Here is a 22090-nt window from a genome sequence, read left to right as displayed (position 1 = left end):
GAGAAGTAGTATGTTAGTTTTAAGTATATACAGTGCACTCAATATATTTATATATCTACATCCAAACTCAGTCACTTACTATACATCCCCTACGGCAACTCAATACTTTATTTATAGTCCTCTAATAAACATAAATGGTATCTTAAACACACACTCTACAATGTTTGCAGCAGTATTTGTAAAACCAACTGTGGCTTAAACAGTTCACTGCTTACTCATTTGCATTTTCACTCACACACACACCGTCTAAAAATAGCTCCAGCATTGCCTCAGACTCCTTTCACACAGAGATCTCTTATTTTATATTACAAAGACATCTTATATTTACAACCACTGTCAGATCTGTCAGCTTTAGCGCCTACACAATTTCGACAAATTTAAAATAACCGCCCAGCGGATAAACTCCCTGAGTTTTTTGCGACCAATTAACCAGTATCAGACTTTAACTGTTTCTGGCCTCATCTCTAAAATCCCTAACTCAATTTAAAAGCGTCAACCAACCCAAACTTTGCCTGAAGCTCTATTTTTGGCATTACACAGCCAAGGCTTTCCCCGAAGTTTTAAGTTAAAGTTACACGCCCGAAGTCCAACTTCTTCTGACCAAAAAAGCGCAGGTACCGTTCCAAACGGTAAGGAGACTCTAACTCCTAGCTTCATTCCAGGATGCCCTGTACCCCACAGTTAAGCCAAACTGAACTAACCCTGTTCGCCGACAGGTCAATGTCGCGCGTCCACGACAAGGAGGGAGCATAACCTCCGGGCTCTGCGCTTCCTAGCAGACTTTAACTGCCGTTCTAGAATAATTTATAATACTTTGAAACAACAATCAACACCCCAACACAAGTGTATGACTGAGGCAGATCGACCCTGATGGACAATGGGGACTCTAACCCACAAAATGACCAACCAAGGTCTGACCTAATGACCAACCGGGACTTTAACCCACAAAATGACCAAATTTCCTACCAAACTACTTGAGACTCTAACTCAATTTCTTTGGGACTTCAACCCAGTATTTAAACTTTTCCTGGCAGACTCTAACTGCTCTCGCAGACTTTAACTGCTTTCATTTCTTCTTTCTTCTTAGCAGAACTCTAACTGCTTCAACTCATGAGATTTTTCATCAAAATCAAAACAGACATCCACCAGTAATTTCAGTGAGTAGACTTAAATTTTATCATATCCAATTTGGCACACTTTGGAAATAATTCAACAGGTAGTGCCTTACCTTTCGATAAGCCGGCTTATGCCCACTCACTTTGACCACTGGAATTCATGTCTGCCCGTCAGACCACCTCAGACCACGAATTTCTCCATCTACACCTCCAATTCTCCCTCCTCAACCACCGGACGAAGCCCCCAAATGTTAAGGTTCAAAATTGAGGAGGGAGAGTACAAACCACCCTTGGTCCAGAAGGTCTTGGTCAAACAATGATTTTAATGACTACACACGTGTGGGAAGACAACTCTGTATGCAGACAGCAATTGAGCTTCGACTTAATCAAAGCATGAACAGATATTTTATAGCATCAGGGTTTGATTTACTGACGCCCCTTCATGCGTCACAGATACATTTTATACATAGATCAGATCAACACCACAATGACTTTTAACCCAGAAGATCATCTTCTATTTTCATGGCTGGTACTTTCCGTTCTTGTCTTAAAGTGAATTGTTCCTCTTTCTTGCCGAGACATGACTAATCTCTCCTCTAAATAAATCTAACTCATGTGTGTGTGTGTGTTGACCTCACATGCTCTTTGTGTCACCTCTTCACCTACTAACTGTCTGTGTCTCGTCCTCAAATGCTCTTTCTCAATTCACCTGTTGCACTTCTGACCTTTCACCAGACCAGAGGCTCACTGAGACTATATGTATGTCTTCTACTAAATAAATGTTTTAACCAAGAACCTCTACTTAAAACCTTAATATAAAATGACCTGATATAAGTGTTTTGTAAGCATGTACGCAGTTTTAACCTTCTATAGCTCCAAGTCACTTGCACAATAGATTGTCCGGACATCGCGCCGAACAAAGCTTCCAACCCCCAATTAATTGACCGAGCTCCAACTCTTTAATAAGCACAGATATGCATTGTGTATAAAATAGTTATAACTGCATCTGAAATACAAAATTAACATCATCATAAACATCTTAAGGCCATCTTAAAGCTATCTGTTACATTGTTAAAGCCTCGTCTTAGCCTGCTGCTCAAAATAACTTCCTGCTTCTGCAAACTCTCTGCAAGCCTGTTTCCTGTCAGCCTGTGACTTTTAGCCTTTCTGAAAGACACACACTGTTCAACCCCTGAATGCAATATAAACTCCAGATTATATTATTAATGCAATGGTAATAATGATGATTATTTAACAATAGCAGTAAAATAATTTCCCTGCTCCACAACGGGGAGCTCCAAGGGCTGTGGCTGGGTCGTGCCAAACCGTTCTCTACTAGATAGCTGACTTCCTTCTTCATCACCTCGCGCTTTCCCATGGGACAGTGGTACGCATGCTGTTTGATTGGGGTTGCATCACCAACACTGATATCATGTTCACAGACACTAGTACGCGAGGGCACATCACCAAAGAGAGAAGTGTAAGAGTGCAGTAGGCTAAGCACATCTTCGCATTGTGAAGGGAACAGATGAGACAAGTGGGCCGTTACCTCGGCTAAGTAAGCTGAATTCGCCAACCGCCCACACTGTTGTCCCTCAGAAAGCATATGCAGATTGTCGTCAGCACTGGCCTATACGCTAGGGTTGCCAACTCCCTGAAAAATAAATAAGGGACACCTCGTGGCCAGGGCCGGGCGACCCAGTTGTCTTCACCCTTCCCAGTGTGGTGAATTTTCTAGCTCTTTTTTTTGTGTGTGAAATTATTTTTTTAACCATTTGACTTGAAGTTGATTTAAGTACATGCATATTCTATTCTTTGTGATATGAACACATGTGAAACAAATGATCATTTAGCCATTTATTTTTAGCTCAAAATGACAACATTAACACAGTAAAACAAGTCTCTTTCTTAAACAGAAGCCTGTCATGCTTAACTTTTGAGAATATAAGTAAATCTTTCTTTAAAAGAACTCTGTCCTGCTTAACTTAAAATAATAGAAAACAATAGAAAGAAAAATATTCTTGTAACAGTGCACATTTAGTGCATTTAGTACAATTGGCTTCAGTTGAGGTATTATTTCAGCTTTTCTAATGCTAATCAGCTGCTCCTGTTTGTAAACCCGCTTGTTCCCATGATTACGCATCTTAACTCATCATCATTATTCATCTATGTATTACTTTTATGTATTAGTCATCTATTTGTTGTAATCATCTATCCTTGCAGTTGTTTATTACACAAAATAAATTATATTATCACACTTCTGGCCACATAGCGCTGATATTCACTGCACATGCCCATATTAACTTTTTCCAGCCAGGTGTTTTCCTTTTCCCATTCTTCCCTTTCTCTGAGGGGAACAAACATTGCTGCTCTAATGCTGGGCTTACACTGTGCGGTTTTTGGCCCATTTTGAGCCGATTTTTGAGTGATCGGACCGATTTTGGCCTTCATCGTGCGTCGTGTAGTATACGTGGGGTAACGAGAAGTGATTAACACCTCACGACCAGCTCCCGATCATCAATCGCTCGTGAAGGTGTCACCACAGGCGCTCACACTGCTCACGCGCAAACACGTAAACGTCGGTGAAAAAGACGGAGCAGCACAGCAGTGCAGCGTGTGATCTGGACACAAGCGATGGAGGCACTACTTGTAGAACTTCGAAAAGGCTCGGATGAGCTTTCCAATGTGGCCTCACAAAATGATCACGACCACAACAACCGTGAAAATAGTTGGATTTACATTGCTGCTCAATCACAGCTGCCTGATCAATGTTTTTCATTAGCAATTTAGCAAAGTTGATGGTGGTGGTGGCGTGTCTGTGTGAGTGAAAGACAGAGAGAGGGAGAGCGACAGATTTTCTGTTATAACCTTCATTTTATGGAGGCACAGTGTGAGCACTCAGGTCGCATCAGAGCATCGGGCGGTATAGTGTGAGACCTGCATCGTGACCTACCAACTTCTAACCCCTGCGAGTCAATCGTGCAGTTTGAGCAGGAGCTGAATAACGTGACTGAAAAAATCGCACAGTGTCTGCCCAGCTTTAGGTGTACTGTCGTCCGAGACTTGCACCGCAGTGTCAGCGTTTGTTTCCCTGTTGGCCATGCTTGTTGTTGTGGTCATCTGTTGTCTTCCGGTATTTTCTCCGTAAGCGACCTTTCCTCGACCAATGAGATGAGCGGTAATCTGAATTGTCATACTCGAATTGTCATAAGTGTGGTGTCAGCTCATTGGTCACAAAGCAGGAGAGGGGCTGGGAATTATGTTTTCAAACAAAGCGTTAATTCCATTAACATTTATAGACTACTTTTGATTCTCACTGTATTACGGGACAAAGTGCGTCCCTTATTAGCTCAATACGGGACGTGTACTTTTGTTTCGAAATACGGGACGATTCCGTATTTTAAGGGACGGTTGGCAACCCTACTATACGCTCAGCACGATGGCAGAGACAGAACTGGGGGTTGCTGCGCTGGCAACAGTCTCATGGGTTTCCCTATCATGGTAGGGTTTCAACACGTTAATGTGGCACAAGGCGAGTTTTCCTCCTGCGTTCTGGGGTACTGAGGACATAATCTGTTTCAGACACCTTCCTTACTATAACATATGGTTCCGCAACATGGGCCGAAAGAGCAGAACCGGGCAACGGTAGCAACACTAGGACTTTGTCTCCAGCCTGAAAAGGTCTTTTCACAGCCTTTCTGTCATACAAATTCTTCATGCTTGCCTGGGAGGTGGCGCTGTCACTTGGTGTTCGCTCGCTCTGCGGTAGAGTATCACTTCCTGTTCCTGCTCAAACACAGTGGTGTTTCTGAGTAGCTTATTTGCTTAGCAATTTAATTAACAACTTTTAAATACATTCTTCTTTCATAGTATAATTTTCACGTGCTTCATCCGAAGCACACTTTCTGTGTACTCACTACCTAATTTATAGCCAAAGTATTCACTCACTGTCTCTGTACTGTTTCGCTAGCTTAGCTTAGCTCGTAGCCGACTCGTTAGCACCATGGCTACTTCACCTGTCCCTCCTGCACTTTCTTGCTCATTGTGTCAGATGTTTAGTTACTCCTCGGCCTCCTTTAGCAGTAATGATATCTGTAACAAATGTAGCATATTTGCAGCTCTGGAGGCCAGGATTACTGAATTGGAGACTCGGCTTCGCACCCTTCATTCACCTGTAGCTAGCCAGGCCCCTGTAGCTGGTGCAGCCGAAGATAGCATAGGCCCCGCTAACTGTTCCCCGGCAGACCCCAAGCAGCTGGGGAAAGAGGGCGGCTGGGTCACGGTGAGGAGGAAGCATAGTCCTAAACAGAAGCCCCAGGTACACCACCAACCCGTTTATGTGTCTAACCGTTTTTCCCCACTCGATGACACACCCGCCGGGGGTCAAACTCTGGTAATTGGTGATTCTGTTCTCAGACATGTGAAGCTAGAGACACCGGCAACCATAGTCAATTGTCTTCCAGGGGCCAGAGCAGGTGACATTGAAGGAAATTTAAAACTGCTGGCTAAGGGTAAACGTAAATTCAGTAAAATCATAATTCACGTTGGCAGTAATGACACCCGGTTACGCCAATCGGAGGTCACTAAAATCAATATTGAATCGGTGTGCAACTTTGCTAAAACAATGTCGGACTCTGTAGTTTTCTCTGGTCCCCTCCCCAATCAGACCAGGAGTGACATGTTTAGCCGCATGTTCTCCTTAAATTGCTGGCTGTCTGAGTGGTGTCCCAGAAACGATGTGGGCTTCATAGATAATTGGCAAACCTTCTGGAGGAAACCTGGTCTTGTTAGGAGAGACGGCATCCATCCCACTTTGGATGGAGCAGCTCTCATTTCTAGAAATATGGACAAATTTATTAAACCCCCCAAAATATGACTATCCAGAGTTGGGACCAGGAAGCAGAGTTGCAGTCTTACACGCCTCTCTGCAGCTTCTCTCCTCCTGCTACCCCCCCAAAAACCCATCTCCATAGAGACTGTGTCAGCTCCCAAACAGACAAAAAACAAATTAAAATACAGCAACAAACGACTTAAACATAAACAATTACAAAGAAAGAACAATACAGTATCCACATCTGAACCAAAGAGTAAAACAGTGAAATGTGGATTATTAAATATTAGGTCTCTCTCCTCCAAGTCTCTGTTAGTACATGACTTAATAATTGATCAACAAATTGATTTACTCTGCCTTACAGAAACCTGGTTGCAGCAGGATGATTATGTTAGTTTAAATGAATCAACACCCCCGAGTCATTCTAACTACCAGAAACCTCGAAGCACAGGCCGAGGGGGCGGTGTGGCAGCAATTTTTCACACCAGCCTATTAATTAATGAAAGACCAAGACAGACTTTTAATTCATTTGAAAGCCTGATGCTTAACATTGTCCACCCCAGCTGTGAAACTCAGAAACCAGTCTTACTTGTTATCATCTATCGTCCACCTGGGCCTTACACAGAGTTTCTGTCTGATTTCTCAGAGTTTATATCTAATTTAGTTCTGAGCTCAGATAAAATAATTATTGTGGGTGATTTTAACATCCATGTAGATGCTAAAAATGACAGCCTCAACATGGCATTTAATCTGTTATTAGACTCAATTGGTTTCTCTCAAAATGTAAAAGAACCCACCCACCACTTTAATCACACTCTAGATCTTGTTTTAACATATGGCATAGAAACTGAACATTTAATAGTGTTTCCTGAAAACCCTCTCCTGTCTGATCATTTCCTGATAACATTTACATTTACAATAATTGATTACACAGCGGTGGAAAGTAGACTTTATCAAAGTAGATGTCTTTCTGAAAGCGCTGTAACTAAGTTTAAGAATATAATCCACCCACTGTTATCATCTTCAATGCCCTGTACCAACACAGAGCAGAGCAGCTATCTGAACGCTACCCCAACAGAGGTCGATTATCTTGTTAATAATTTCACCTCCTCACTACGTACGACTCTGGATACTGTAGCTCCAGTGAAAACTAAGGTCTCTAATCAGAAGTATTTGACTCCGTGGTATAATTCTCAAACACGTAGCCTAAAGCAGATGACTCGTAATCTGGAGAGGAAATGGCGTGTCACAAATTTAGAGGATCATCATTTAGCCTGGAGAAATAGTTTGCTGCTTTATAAGAAAGCCCTCCGCAAAGCCAGAACATCTTACTATTCATCACTGATTGAAGAAAATAAGAACAACCCCAGGTTTCTCTTCAGCACTGTAGCCAGGCTGACAAAAAGTCAGAGCTCTTTTGAGTCAACCATCCCTTTAACGTTAACTAGTAATGACTTCATGAACTTCTTCACAAATAAAATTTTTATCATTAGAGAAAAAATTACCAGTAATCATCCCACAGATGTAATATTATCTACAGCTACTCTTAGTACCATTGATGTTAAGTTAGACTCTTTTTCTCCAATTGATCTTTCTGAGTTAACTTCAATAATTACTTCCTCCAAACCTTCAACATGTCTTTTAGACCCCATTCCTACAAAACTGCTCAAAGAAGTCCTGCCATTAATTAATTCTTCGATCTTAAATATGATCAACCTATCTCTAATAATCGGCTATGTACCACAGGCCTTCAAGCTGGCTGTAGTTAAACCTTTACTCAAAAAGCCATCTCTAGACCCAGCAGTCTTAGCTAATTATAGGCCAATCTCCAACCTTCCTTTCATATCAAAAATCCTTGAAAGAGTAGTTGTCAAACAGCTAACAGATCATCTGCAGAGGAATGGTTTATTTGAAGAGTTTCAGTCAGGTTTCAGAGCTCATCACAGCACAGAAACAGCTTTAGTGAAGGTTACAAATGATCGTCTTATGGCCTCTGACAGTGGACTCATCTCTGTGCTTGTCCATCTAGACCTTAGTGCAGCATTCGATACTGTTGACCATAATATCCTATTAGAGCGATTAGAACATGCTTGTAGGTATTACAGGTACTGCACTGCAGTGGTTTGTATCATATCTATCTAATAGACTCCAATTTGTGCATGTAAATGGAGAGTCCTCTTCACACACTGAGGTTAATTATGGAGTTCCACAGGGTTCAGTGCTAGGACCAATTCTGTTTACATTATACATGCTTCCCTTAGGCAGCATCATTAGAAGACATAGCATACATTTTCACTGCTATGCCGATGACACCCAGCTCTATCTGTCCATGAAGCCAGATAACACACACCAATTAGTTAAACTGCAGGAATGTCTTAAAGACCTGGATGGCCGCTAACTTTTTGCTTCTTAATTCAGATAAAACTGAGGTTATTGTACTCGGCCCTGAAAATCTTAGAAATATGGTATCTAACCAGATTCTTACTCTGGATGGCATTACCTTGGCCTCCAGTAACACTGTGAGGAACCTTGGAGTCATTTTTGACCAGGACATGTCCTTCAAAGCACATATTAAACAAATATGTAAGACTGCTTTCTTCCATTTGTGCAACATCTCTAAAATTAGAAATATCCTGTCTCAGAGTGACGCTGAAAAACTAGTTCATGCATTTATTACTTCCAGGCTGGACTACTGTAATTCATTATTATCAGGATGTCCAAAAAACTCACTGAAAAGCCTTCAGCTAATCCAAAATGCTGCAGCAAGAGTACTGACAGGGACTAGAAAGAGAGAGCATATTTCTCCTGTTTTGGCTTCCCTTCATTGGCTTCCTGTTAAATCCAGAATTGAATTCAAAATCCTGCTCCTCACATACAAGGTCTTAAATAATCAGGCCCCATCTTATCTTAATGACCTTGTAGTACCATATCACCCTATTAGAGCACTTCGCTCTCGCTCTGCAGGCCTACTTGTTGTTCCTAGAGTATTTAAAAGTAGAATGGGAGGCAGAGCCTTCAGTTTTCAGGCCCCTCTTCTGTGGAACCAGCTTCCAGTTTGGATTCGGGAGACAGACACTATCTCTACTTTCAAGATTAGGCTTAAAACTTTCCTTTTTGCTAAAGCATATAGTTAGGGCTGGACCAGGTGATCCTGAATCCTCCCTTAGTTATGCTGCAATAGACGTAGGCTGCTGGGGGATTCCCATGATGCATTGAGTTTTTCCTTTCCAGTCACCTTTCTCACTCACTATGTATTAATAGACCTCTCTGCATTGAATCATATCTGTTATTAACCTCTGTCTCTCTTCCACAGCATGTCTTTTATCCTGTCTTCCTTCTGTCACCCCAACCGGTCGCAGCAGATGGCCGCCCCTCCCTGAGCCTGGTTCTGCCGGAGGTTTCTTCCTGTTAAAAGGGAGTTTTTCCTTCTCACTGTCGCCAAAGTGCTTGCTCATAGGGGGTCATATGATTGTTGGGTTTTTCTCTGTATCTATGAAGCGCCTTGAGGCGACTTTTGTTGTGATTTGGCGCTATATAAATAAAATTGAATTGAATTGAATTGAATTGGGATGCACACAGGGCCTCTTTTGATAATGAGGTAGCATGTTGCCAGCGATCCCTACACGTCTTCACAAAATCTGCCACGTTAGTTTTTGGAACACCACCGCTAAGGAACCCCTCTTTCAACAACTTTAGTGGGCCCCACACATCACGGCCAAACACAAGGGTAACTGGGCTGAACCCCACGGACTCCTGCTTAGCATCGCGTATCGCAAACAGCACAAAGGGGACACCCTCATCCCAACTCCTGCCCGTGTCATGGCAGCACTTTTTCAGCATCGCCTTAAGCGTCTGGTGCCAACGCTCAAGTGCACCCTGTGACTCTGGGTGGTAAGCACTGGGCACAGAGCGAGAAATGCCAAGGGAGTGTAAAGTCTATTTAAATGCTCGGGATAAGAAGTTAGTTCCCTGGTCCGTTTGCACTGTTTTTGGGAGACCAAAGGTGGTAAAAAATTTGATTAGCGCCTTAGTAATGTTTGCAGTGGTGATCCTCCGCAGAGGAATTGCTTCGGGGAATCTCGTGGACAAACACATTATGGTCAATAAAAACTGATTATCTGCCCGTGTTCTTGGCAATGGACCAACACAATCCACCAAAACGTGTTCAAATGGCTCACCAACAGCAGGTATTGGACATAGTGGGGCGGGGGGCACAGTTTGGTTTGGTTTGCCCACTAGTTGACACGTGTTACAGGTATTACAATACCTTGCAACATCTGCCTTCATTGCCGGCGAGAATAAGTGCTGCAGAATACGGTCATACGTTTTAGTTATCCCCAAATGTCCTGACCAGGAATGATCATGGGCTAATTGTAGCACATGCTGACGGAGACTAGCCGGGACCACTATCGGTTGGACTACACTTCAGTCCTCCCCTGGCTTTGAGGTCCACCTGCGCATTAACAATCCATCACAAACAAAAAAATGTCTGCTTCCTGTCTCCTGTCGGACCATCACTCTCATCTATGGCGGCAAAACATTTGGCTAATGACGGGTCCTCTTTCTGAGCATCATAAGGGCCCCCCGTGTGAGGAGGGGGGGGGGCTGCGGGTTCAGGAGCAGGCTCAGCTACCTCTTGAGCCAGTTCCTTGGCATCAGGACCCACCTCCTCCTCGGAGGGCATCATATCCTTTTCCAAAATAGAGCCAGTCACCGACTCTGACAAGTCAACCACTTCTCCCTGCCGATGGGCGTGTGACCGGGTAAGAACACCTACAGGAAATACATCCGGGTGCTGCCGGCTTAAAGCATCTGACAAAGGCCTTGGGTCAGGAGTCTTCGTGACCTCTGGGGTAGGATAAACCTTCCCGCCTGCTATGTCATTGCCCATTATGAAATCCACGCCATCAATTGAGAAGCAAGGACACACAGCCACAGGAAAAATACCACTTACTAGGTCACTCCGCACCCAAATTCGATTGAGGGGGGCAGGCACATAAGTCATCCCGACGCCTCTCACAATAACGTCAGTGCCACTGGCAGTCTTTTCATCAAAGGCAAGTGCACTGGCCAGCATGAGGGACTGTGAGCCACCTGTGTCACGTGAGATGGTCACAGTACGCTCATCTTCAGGCTCACCAGAGAGCGACACCGCTCCTTTAAAAATGAAGGGTTTAAAACATTCATCAGGAGTCTCAGTGCTAAGGGGTCTGTTAACAGGAGGAGCGATTTTAATCAGCCCCATCCCTTTTGGCTTACGTGGTGTTGAGGCTGGCTGTCTTCGCCTGTAGGCCTCGCAGTCCGCTATTAAATGGCCAGATTTAAAACAGTAAAAACATTTCCGGTCTGACCTGGGACGAGGCACAGGTACCTCTCCCCTTGTGTCTGGCTCACCACTAGCACCACTAGCCTTCGCTAGGGTGTCGCGTCGCTCATGCATAACGACACTGGCTTTATGGACGAGTGCGAACTCGTCCATAAAGCGGCCTGCTGCAACGTGGAAACCTTCTGTTCGTTCAGATATACTGTCATCCGCTCGGAGAATCAACTCCCGTACTGAAACTAGGTCTGCGGCTTTATAGGCCATACACATATACATATAAGTGTGACCTCTGTGTAGTGTCTTCTCTGGTCTGCATTCACAACAAAAAGGCAATGGTTAGAATGCTCTCTTTTTAATTTCGTGGGCAATCAGCACAAAATCTCGCAGGAATCCTCCATTATTCTGAGGATTACATTTCCACTTGCAGTGTGATCGTATAGTGGTAAATTTATACAACCAAAATAGAAAAACTTCAACACCATTAACATTGCATGTTAAATTTCCCAAATGAAAGGAATATAGAAATATATTTTAAAGCTGTGTTACAGAGTATAGCATGGTGGAAAAGGATGGAGAGAATCCCCCACTAAGCTTTTGGGTTGGCATTTCTTTAGATTTTGTTTTGTATTAATTGCATGCTTTGGTGTTTGTTTGTGTTTGATGTGAGGTGTGGGCGACACCCATGTGGGAGTGGAGATTCTACTTTAGTCCAGCTGCCAGCTATTTGGAGTTGAATACAGGGAGCAGCTGATAGGGGAGGATTGGAGCCCTTCTCTATAAAGGGGAGAGGAAACAGGAAGTAGGGGTTGTCGTTGTTTTTTTAGTAGGACACTGGTGAAGCAGGGAAGCCTCGAAGATCCAGGATGAAGTGTGCACATTTTAATGGAAAAGATTTTTAACCTGGCCTGGTTTTGCTTTTAAAATAAACTGAGGATGTTGGGATGTGAGTGGATGTGCTGGAAGGCAGGAAAACAAACACTGGACTGGAGACTCTCTGTGCCCCTGACAAGGAAACTGGACAAGTTTTGGGGAAGTTCCAGCTCCCAGGATGTGATGTGGAGACCCAGCCTCGAACGAAGTCAGGCCTGAAAAGGTGGGTGGCAAGCCTTTTTGAGGAAGCTGCAGGATTGATACGTTTTGGCTGCTTGTTCTTCCAAGTGACCACCTTTCCCCTGTTTGTAACCAGGCTAACAACCCTGACCGCGGTGGTTTTGGGCCTTGGATTCCTGGCCAGAGTTGTGTCTTCAGCCAGTAGTTTTACCCGGAGAAAGAACAAATAAATCTTGTGTAACCCATTACAGTGTGCGTGTGGTGGTTCGTTACTGGTCAATATTAGAGCTACTACTTTCTTGTACGGAGGCCATTTTGGGCCTTACGTAACATTTGGCGTTTGTCGACAGGATTTGTGACCAGTATACAAACCCACCTGCCTTAGACTGATTAATATGGCGGATGAGCTATCTGAAACCATTAATATGGTGTCACCATTCTTTATTGGTGCGCCCTGGGTACCAAAATTTTGTGGGCTTAACACGAATTATGAAGATTGGGCGAGCCAAATTAGTGCAATGCTCCGTGCTCAAAAGTGGTCGATAGAACAGCAGTGTGATTTTGTACTGAGTGCATTAGGAGGAGAACCACGACGTGAAATTCTTATTTTGGAGCAAGTGGAGCGGGATACGCCAGATAAGATCTTTCTTCAACTTAAAGAACTGTATGGGGATAAAACAGCTGTGGGTACCTTGCGTGCCATGTTTTATGAGTGCAGACAAAGGGCAGAAGAGCCTATTAGAAAGTTCACTTTACGTTTAAGGGAGATAGGCCATCGCCTGCAAACAAAAGAGCCACAAGACCCTCGGCGTGCCGACCTGCACATGCGTGATCAGTTTGTCTTGGGCCTCAGGGAGGGTGAGATACAGCACGATCTACGGCGTCTGTTAAGGCATGACCCTAATCTCTCATTTGAACAGGTGCGTAAAGAGGCTTTGCAATTGGAAGCAGATGCGCTGCATAGTTTATATGAAGACTCCGCTTGTGCCGTAGTAAAAGGGGATCTAAAGTGGCAGGATACCTTGAATTGGAAATAAGTCTTCAAGTAACTTAAAGAAGTCCAGACGCTTTTCTTTGCAAGCTCCTTTGACCTTGAATTGGAAAGATAAATTTAAAGTGGAGATTCTCGCAGAAATGAAGGAGCAAATTATGGATCTCAAGAATACTCTTCAGGAGGAGCTGAGGGAATTTGTTCGACCAGCACCAATGCCACAGACGTGTTCAGCTCCCAGAGGTGAGAGAGAAAGGCGGAACTTTAGTTCCTCTCAGTATAGGAGATGTGCTGAAGTGTCTGAGCCACCCCCAGCGACAAAGCAAATCTCACGGTAGGTGGAACGACCACGGCATAAGTGGGATGAACAAGGGCAGCCCATCTGTAGTAAGTGTGGAGCCAGTGGACACATGGTAAGAGAGTGTCGGGGCACTCCATCTCAGATGGCTTTAAATGAGTAAATCCAGTCACTATGGGCCAGGTGACTGGAAAGGATGACAGTGGTCCAGCCCAGTTAAATCACTCTCAATTTCTAGGGACATGCCGTCAAGTAGAGGTATTCGTTGATGGTAAGGAAGTGACATTTTTGCTATATACTGGGTCTAATGTAACATTAATGGCACAAGCCTGTTTTAGGAGATTGTTTGGTGAGTAGGAGCCAGGAAAAGAAAGCGATCTCAATTGGTTAAAGCTGAAGGCAGCAAATGGATTGGCTATTCCTTATGTGGGCTATGTGCTAGCTGAAGTACAGGTGGGAGGCATTACTTTGAAGGATATGGGAATTGTGATTTCAAAGGATGATCCCAATAATCCTAATGCATTACCTATCTTAGGTATGAATATCATCGTTCCATGCTGGGATATGCTTTTCTCGAAACCTCAGATACAGACCCAGACCTGGCCTGTTGGCTCAACTGTAGACACTCAACAAGCGTGGGCATCCGCTTTTCAGGACTGTCAGAGAATTCAGGCAGCTGCCCCTGTACAACAGGTAGGGACCCTTTGACCAGCTTATCGCCATCCGGTGATGGTCCCTGAGCACAGCGAGCAGGTGATTTGGGCCAGGGCCCCACAGACACTGAGGAAAGGACAATGTATTTTGGTGGAGCCACTGGAAGGGCCTAGTACAGTTGCTGTTGCTCGATCCCTAGGAATTGTCCGTAGAGGCTGAGTCCCCATCAAAGTAAGGAACCTCAACCCTTTTCCTATCACGTTACGACGTTACGAGGCCCTTGCTACATTCTCCACGGAAAATGTTGACATTCAGGAGCCTTTTGAAGTTACTTTTGAGCAAACCAGGCCAGGTATTGTTGAAGTTGGTGTACACCAGGTGAGCTCGGAACCACCTGGTAAAGCTCCTCATATTGAAGTTATGACACAAGGGAAGTCAAACCTATCCATAGAGGAGCAAGAAAAGTTAAATGGTCTCTTGAGGAAATGGGGCGATGTGTTTGCTGCCGACGAAGAGGATTATGGCAACACAGATGTAATCACGCACTCTATCCCGACAGGTATGGCACCTCCCATTAGAGAGCGGTACAGGCCAATTCCCCCTAAAATGTATCAGGAAGTGCGAGAGTTGCTGAATAATATGATTCGATCAGGGGTGGTGAGGGAGAGTACAAGTCCCTGGGCAGCACCCATTGTCCTGGTACGGAAAAAAAATGGGGAATTGAGATTTTGTGTGGATTACCGCAAGTTAAATGCAGTGACACATAAAGATGCCCATCCACTACCTAGAATTGAAGAGACCTTGACGATGCTGACTAAATCAAAATACTACTCCACTCTTGATCTAGCAAGTGGGTATTGGCAAGTGAAAGTTTCCGAAGCTGACAGAGAAAAGACTGCATTTTGTACTCCTTTTGGCTTGTATGAATTTGAAAGAATGCCTTTTGGTTTGTGTAATGCCCCAGCAACATTCCAAAGGTTGATGCAAAGTTGCTTGGGAAGTCAAATCACAGAGTCTGCTTTTGTATATCTGGATGATGTGATAGTATACTCACCGGATTTCAACAGCCATCTAGAGCATCTGCAAGCAGTGTTTACAAGATTGAAGAGCTATGGGCTGAAGTTGTGACCTGATAAATGTGTTCTTTTCCAGCAGCAGGTGAAGTTCCTGGGTCACCTGGTGAACAGTGAGGGTGTGGCTCCGGACCCTGATAAGATTGCCGCTGTACAGAAGTGGCCGGCCCCGCAGACTATTCATCAGGTGCGTTCCTTTTTGGGCTTTGCCGGTTACTATCGGCGGTTCATTGCAGGATTTGCAAGTGTTGCTAGGCCTCTTAACTCATTGCTGGTGGGAGTACCTAAGAATAAAAAACAGAATATTCCCATAAACTGGGATGAGAATTGTCAACAGTCCTTTGATCTTCTGAAGCAGAAACTGCTAGAGGCGCCTATTTTAGCTTTTGCTGATTTCAGATTACCCTTTCGGCTCTACACGGATGCCAGTAAAGTGGGCCTTGGTGCAGTACTTTCTCAAGTACAAGATGGGAAAGAATGTGTGATAGCCTATGCTAGCAGAAGCTTAGCACCCACAGAAAGAGATGATGCAAACTATAGCTCCTTTAAATTGGAGCTGCTCGCTCTGAAATGGGCGGTGACTGAGAAATTTAAAGACTATCTATGGGGGTCTCTGTTTACAGTTTATACTGACAATAATCCATTGGTCCATTTATCGACTGCAAAAGTGGGCGCAGTGGAGCAACGGTGGGTAGCGCAACTTGCAAATTATCAATTTGATATCAAGTACCGGCCCGGCCAGGAAAATGTGAATGCTGATGTTCTGTCTAGAATGCCATTACAGGTGCAACCCCAAGATCTGGTGTCCCCACAGAGGGTGGGTGAAGGAGCACGGGTTCAGGCTGTGAACATTGATTGGGATCCAGGACACTGGAAAAGCTTACAGGAGCAGGACCCCACGTTGTATAGAGTGAGACATTATATGGCCCAAGGAAGGACACCATCGGGGGAGGAGAGACGTCAGGAGTCTACTGCAGTCTTAAATTACATGAGACAATGGTCACGGCTGGAGCTGTTGGAGGGTGTGTTGGTCCGCAGGGGAGTGGATTCCAACACATATGAGGCTTATTATCAAATCCTTGTTCCTTTGCAGGAACAGCAATTAACATGGAAGGCTTTCCATGAAAGGAATGGTCATCTGGGGGTGGCAAAGACACTCTCAATGTTGCGCCGTAGTTTTTACTGGCTTCAAATGGAGAAGAGAGTGCGTGACTGGACAGCATCCTGTGAACGGTGTGTACGTCATAAAGGCCGTGGTGACGGTAAGGCCCCGCTTATTCCTGTTTTGACACACGCACCTCTCCAAATTGTGGCGGTTGATTTCCTTACACTAAGTAGACCGGCAGACTCATACCAGTACATTTTGGTTGCTACTGATGTGTTTACAAAGTACGCTTGGGCAATACCTACCAGGGATCAGACTGCTTCAACCACAGCTAAGATGTTGTTGAAACACATTATTCAGCCAATTGGATGTCCAGAACAACTGCACTCGGACCAAGGCACCAACTTTGAGTCCGCCCTCATAAAAGAACTCTGCCAGTATTATAATTGCCAGAAAAGTCGAACCACTGCCTATCACCCTCAGGGCAATGGGGCCTGCGAACGTTTCAACCAGACATTAATAAACATGTTGTCCACCCTAGAGGAAGAGAAGCGAACTCGGTGGGTGCAATACTTACCAGAACTGCTCCAGGCCTATAACAATTCTGTCCATGCATCTACAGGTTATACCCCCCACTACTTGATGTTTGGATGGAATGCTCGTCTGCCAGTTGAGCTGTCTATGGGGATGAAGAGATCCACAGAGCCAACAACCACCCAAGAGTGGGTTAAGAGACATCATGAGCGCTTGAGGCTGGCATACCAAATGGTGGAGAAGAGCAGTCAGAAGGCTGCAAGCCGGATGAAGGGCAGGTATGATGTTGGAGCTAGGGCAGCTCCATTGCTCCCAGGAGAAAGGGTTTTAGTCCATACAACAAGAAGGGATGGACAAGGTAAATTGGCAGCACACTGGGAGGAAGAGATCCAAATTATAGTCGGTCAGCCAAACCCTACAGACCCAGTTTACAGAATTCGGCCGGAAGGTAAAGATGGTCCTGTTAGAGTGGTTCATCGCAATCGCCTGCGCATATGTACTTTCCTACCTTCAGATGACTATAAAACAGGAGATGGCACCCCAGAACCAGAGACGACAGCCACGCATGACATAGCAACAGTCTCAGATCAGTGGTTGCTTCTATGGAGCATGGCACAGCAGAGGCCAGGGTCAGATCACTATCCCCCCTCCTACCAGTCTGCCCCTGCAATTCAGGAGGGTCTAAGGGGATCTGCCCGTGAAAATTTTGGGAAACCCCCATCTCGATATAGTTAGTAGAGTGCCCGAGGACAGGCTAGGAAAAAGTTGGGGTGTGTGTTACAGAGTATAGCATGGTGGAAAAGGATGGAGAGAATCCCCCACTAAGCTTTTGGGTAGGCATTTCTTTAGATTTTGTTTTGTATTAATTGCATGCTTTGGTGTTTGTTTGTGTTTGATGTGAGGTGTGGGCGACACCCATGTGGGAGTGGAGATTCTACTCTAGTCCAGCTGCCAGCTATTTGGAGTTGAATACAGGGAGCAGCTGATAGGGGAGGATTGGAGCCCTTCTCTATAAAGGGGAGAGGAAACAGGAAGTAGGGGTTGTCGTTGTTTTTTTTAGTAGGACACTGGTGAAGCAGGGAAGCCTCGAAGATCCAGGATGAAGTGTGCACATTTTAATGGAAAAGATTTTTAACCTGGCCTGGTTTTGCTTTTAAAATAAACTGAGGATGTTGGGATGTGAGTGGATGTGCTGGAAGGCAGGAAAACAAACACTGGACTGGAGACTCTCTGTGCCCCTGACAAGGAAACTGGACAAGTTTTGGGGAAGTTCCAGCTCCCAGGATGTGATGTGGAGACCCAGCCTCGAACGAAGTCAGGCCTGAAAAGGTGGGTGGCAAGCCTTTTTGAGGAAGCTGCAGGATTGATACGTTTTGGCTGCTTGTTCTTCCAAGTGACCACCTTTCCCCTGTTTGTAACCAGGCTAACAACCCTGACCGCGGTGGCTTTGGGCCTTGGATTCCTGGCCAGAGTTGTGTCTTCAGCCAGTAGTTTTACCGGAGAAAGAACAAATAAATCTTGTGTAACCCATTACAGTGTGCGTGTGGTGGTTCGTTACTGGTCAATATTAGAGCTACTACTTTCTTGTACGGAGGCCATTTTGGGCCTTACGTAACAGCTGTACATGAAACAATGTAAATTCTCTAAACAGTGTGGCACAGTCACATACCTGCATTCACAACAAAAAGGCAATGGTTAGAATGCTCTCTTTTTAATGTCGTGGGCAATCAGCACAAAATCTAAACGGGAAAGCAACAACAGAGTTAGCTAACTATGCTCCCATTTTGTTTCCTCTCCTCCCAATAAATAAATCTCACAAAAACGTGCACTCAGTTCAACATAAAGAATGGAGAAATGACCCGCAACAAATGATGTATAAACAACAAAAATAATCGGGTCAGACTGTATTACTTTAACAGCCTGTGATATGATACGACATTTGCGCATTCCTTACCTCGCAGGAATTACCCATATATATATATATATATATATATATATATATATATATGTGTGTGTATATATGTGTATATGTGTATATATATGTGTATATATATATATGTGTATATGTATATATTTATATATGTATATATGTATATATATATGTGTATATATATATATATATATGTATATTATGGAATGCCCTTTAGGAAAATATTATATATATTCCAACCAAAGTCTGAATATATAGAATGAAACTTGAATATATAGAATGATCTTCTGAATATATAGAATGATCTTCTGAATATATGAAATGAAACTTGAATATATAGAATGATCTTCTGAATATATGAAATGAAACTTGAATATATAGAATGATCTTCTGAATATATGAAATGAAACTTGAATATATAGAATGAAACTTGAATATATAGAATGAAACTTGAATATATAGAACGATCTTCTGAATATATAGAATGAAACTTGAATATATAGAATGAAACTTGAATATATAGAATGATCTTCTGAATATATGAAATGAAACTTGAATATATAGAATGATCTTCTGAATATATAGAATGAAACTTGAATATATAGAATGAAACTTGAATATATAGAATGAAACTTGAATATATAGAATGATCTTCTGAATATATGAAATGAAACTTGAATATATAGAATGATCTTCTGAATATATAGAATGAAACTTGAATATATAGAACGATCTTCTGAATATATAGAATGAAACTTGAATATATAGAATGAAACTTGAATATATAGAATGATCTTCTGAATATATGAAATGAAACTTGAATATATAGAACGATCTTCTGAATATATAGAATGAAACTTGAATATATAGAATGAAACTTGAATATATAGAACGATCTTCTGAATATATGAAATGAAACTTGAATATATAGAACGATCTTCTGAATATATAGAATGAAACTGGAATATATAGAATGAAACTTGAATATATAGAATGAAACTTGAATATATAGAATGATCTTCTGAATATATAGAATGAAACTTGAATATATAGAATGATCTTCTGAATATATGAAATGAAACTTGAATATATAGAATGATCTTCTGAATATATAGAATGAAACTTGAATATATAGAATGATCTTCTGAATATATAGAATGAAGCTTGACGTCACGGAGGTGCTTGCGCCATCTAGTGTTTTCCTTGTTTGTACCTGCGAGGAATGGCACTATGAGCCAGTCCGCACGGAATTTTGTGGCTCAAATTCTAAGTAATGAGGAGCTAATTAACACCTTGGCAAATGCATGTTCTGGCCAACCTAATATTTGTACTAGTGTACCGCATCGTACTACTGATGAAGAAATTTATTCACTTTTTCATCGTGGAAGACCAAATGCAGTGAACCTCTCCGGTCAGATAACCCCTGGCTATCCAGCTAACGTTATAGAGAACGTGCCTTCCACATCACAGGAGTGCCCCACAACAGGTCCCATCTACAATCTTAGACCTTTTACTCGAAAGGGCCCAAGGCAGAAGAGGTAAGAACAGAACTAAATGCACTGAAATTACTAGTGGAAGGTTAGTAATAGCCCGTAGGTTTCAATTGCTCGACGAAGCTAAGTAAACAAAAATATCACAAAAAAACAAAACAAAAAAACTGTGCGATAGACTGACAGCGTGTGGACGTGGAGACTAAACTGTGCACAACAGTTAATTTGTTTAATTGTGGAAACATTTCTATAATATTTCACGTCCCGTAAGCTTAATCTGCAAACATTGTGTAAAAGCAAAGCACATCAGTTGTTACAATACATAGTTGTTGGCAGTATATAATTTAATGAAACCTTTTTTAAAGCAACAAAAAGTACTCCGTGAATTGAAGACATTTGTTTATGTGATTGTTAAGTTTCTCCACCCATCCATCCCACTATCTTCCATCATCTATCCATCCATTCATCCATCCATTCTCTTCCACTTATCCAATTCAGGATTCCAAGAGCCTATCCTAGCTACCATGGGGCTAGAGGGTGTTTATTAATGCAGATTAGACATGTGTACAGCATGGTGTATTTTTTTAATTAAATGTACTTCATTGATCAGAGAAGTGTAATATAACATGCAGAAATGTTTAATTTGCCTTTATCCTCCATTAGGTTTCCAGCACAACTAAGCAGGTCACATTCTGTGGCTCAGTCTTTCACCAAAGAAGTGATTCTCTTGCCAGACCATCTAACTACACATGTGCCAAGGCGTAACAAAAAAGCTTGGCTTTTTGAAAATGGACATATAAAATCTGCACTGGAGTTTAGCTGTGACTGGGACTCAGACAAAGTAATGCAGGCAATAAGGACTGCCTTCCAGCCAGTTGTTGAAGGATGCAGGTAAGCATTAGATCCTTTTTTATAAAAAAAAATATATTTTTTGTTACTTAGATTATTATACTATTAAAGGTCAACTTTGGGTATTTCCAAAAAGGATCTGGGAGCACCGATCAGATGACTGGATTGATATCTTTTAGAGTTAACAAAAATTAAGCCTTTTAATGTATTGTATTGTATTGTAGTCTGTTAGCCTTAACAAAAATTTCATATACACTATGTTTTCTTCCTCCCCTAGGCTACAGATTTTGCTGGCATGCCACACCAAACTAGTTGAGCCATCACTCACTTCCAAACAGACTTTGAATGGAGACCTTGTGAAAAAACTGTTTCATCAGAAGTCAATTTATGTCAGACCTGACAAGGTCATCTTATGTGAGGACAATGAATCAGTAAGTAATCCTGATCATTTCAGCAAATGTATGTATTTTCATAAAATGAGAGTGAAAAAGGCAAAGATGGATTTTAAACTCCCTTAAACATTGTCACTTGTATTATGTTTTAATACATAATACATAAACATATTACTAATATTTATTATGACATTTTGTTGTCAGTATAATGAAATGTATTATCTGTTTTAATTTACAGACATATTCTGATGGAGAGAGTAGCCATACAAGCAGGCAGGATTTCACAGAAACGTTGAATTCTGACAAATGCGGTAAATATTCCTATCTAAAAGTCGCTCCAAATAAAACTGTAAATTAAGTTGGTTCAGTGTCTGTTACTTAGTCATCTTAGGCATTGTGTCTTTAGCTAAGTGTCAAGTCTTTGTTAAAATCATATTTAAATTTAGTTTAATATT

The 22090-nt window shown here is 42.7% G+C and overlaps 1 long non-coding RNA gene across 1 annotated transcript; it reads left to right on the top strand.

Annotated features, from left to right (window-relative positions):
- The first annotated feature begins 18145 nt into the window (after nucleotides 1–18145).
- On the top strand, nucleotides 18146–18504 carry LOC309696573. Its single transcript, XR_014273546.1, has 2 exons — nucleotides 18146–18303; nucleotides 18397–18504. It is a non-coding gene; the product is annotated as an uncharacterized lncRNA (long non-coding RNA).
- The last annotated feature ends 3586 nt before the right edge of the window (nucleotides 18505–22090 follow it).

The sequence above is a fragment of the Aulonocara stuartgranti genome (assembly GCF_965226115.1).
Source record: "Aulonocara stuartgranti genome assembly, chromosome: 20".
In the NCBI taxonomy this organism is placed as follows: domain Eukaryota; kingdom Metazoa; phylum Chordata; class Actinopteri; order Cichliformes; family Cichlidae; genus Aulonocara; species Aulonocara stuartgranti.
The sequence above is the reverse complement of the archived record's forward strand: the minus strand, read 5'-3'. Positions and strand labels throughout refer to the sequence as shown.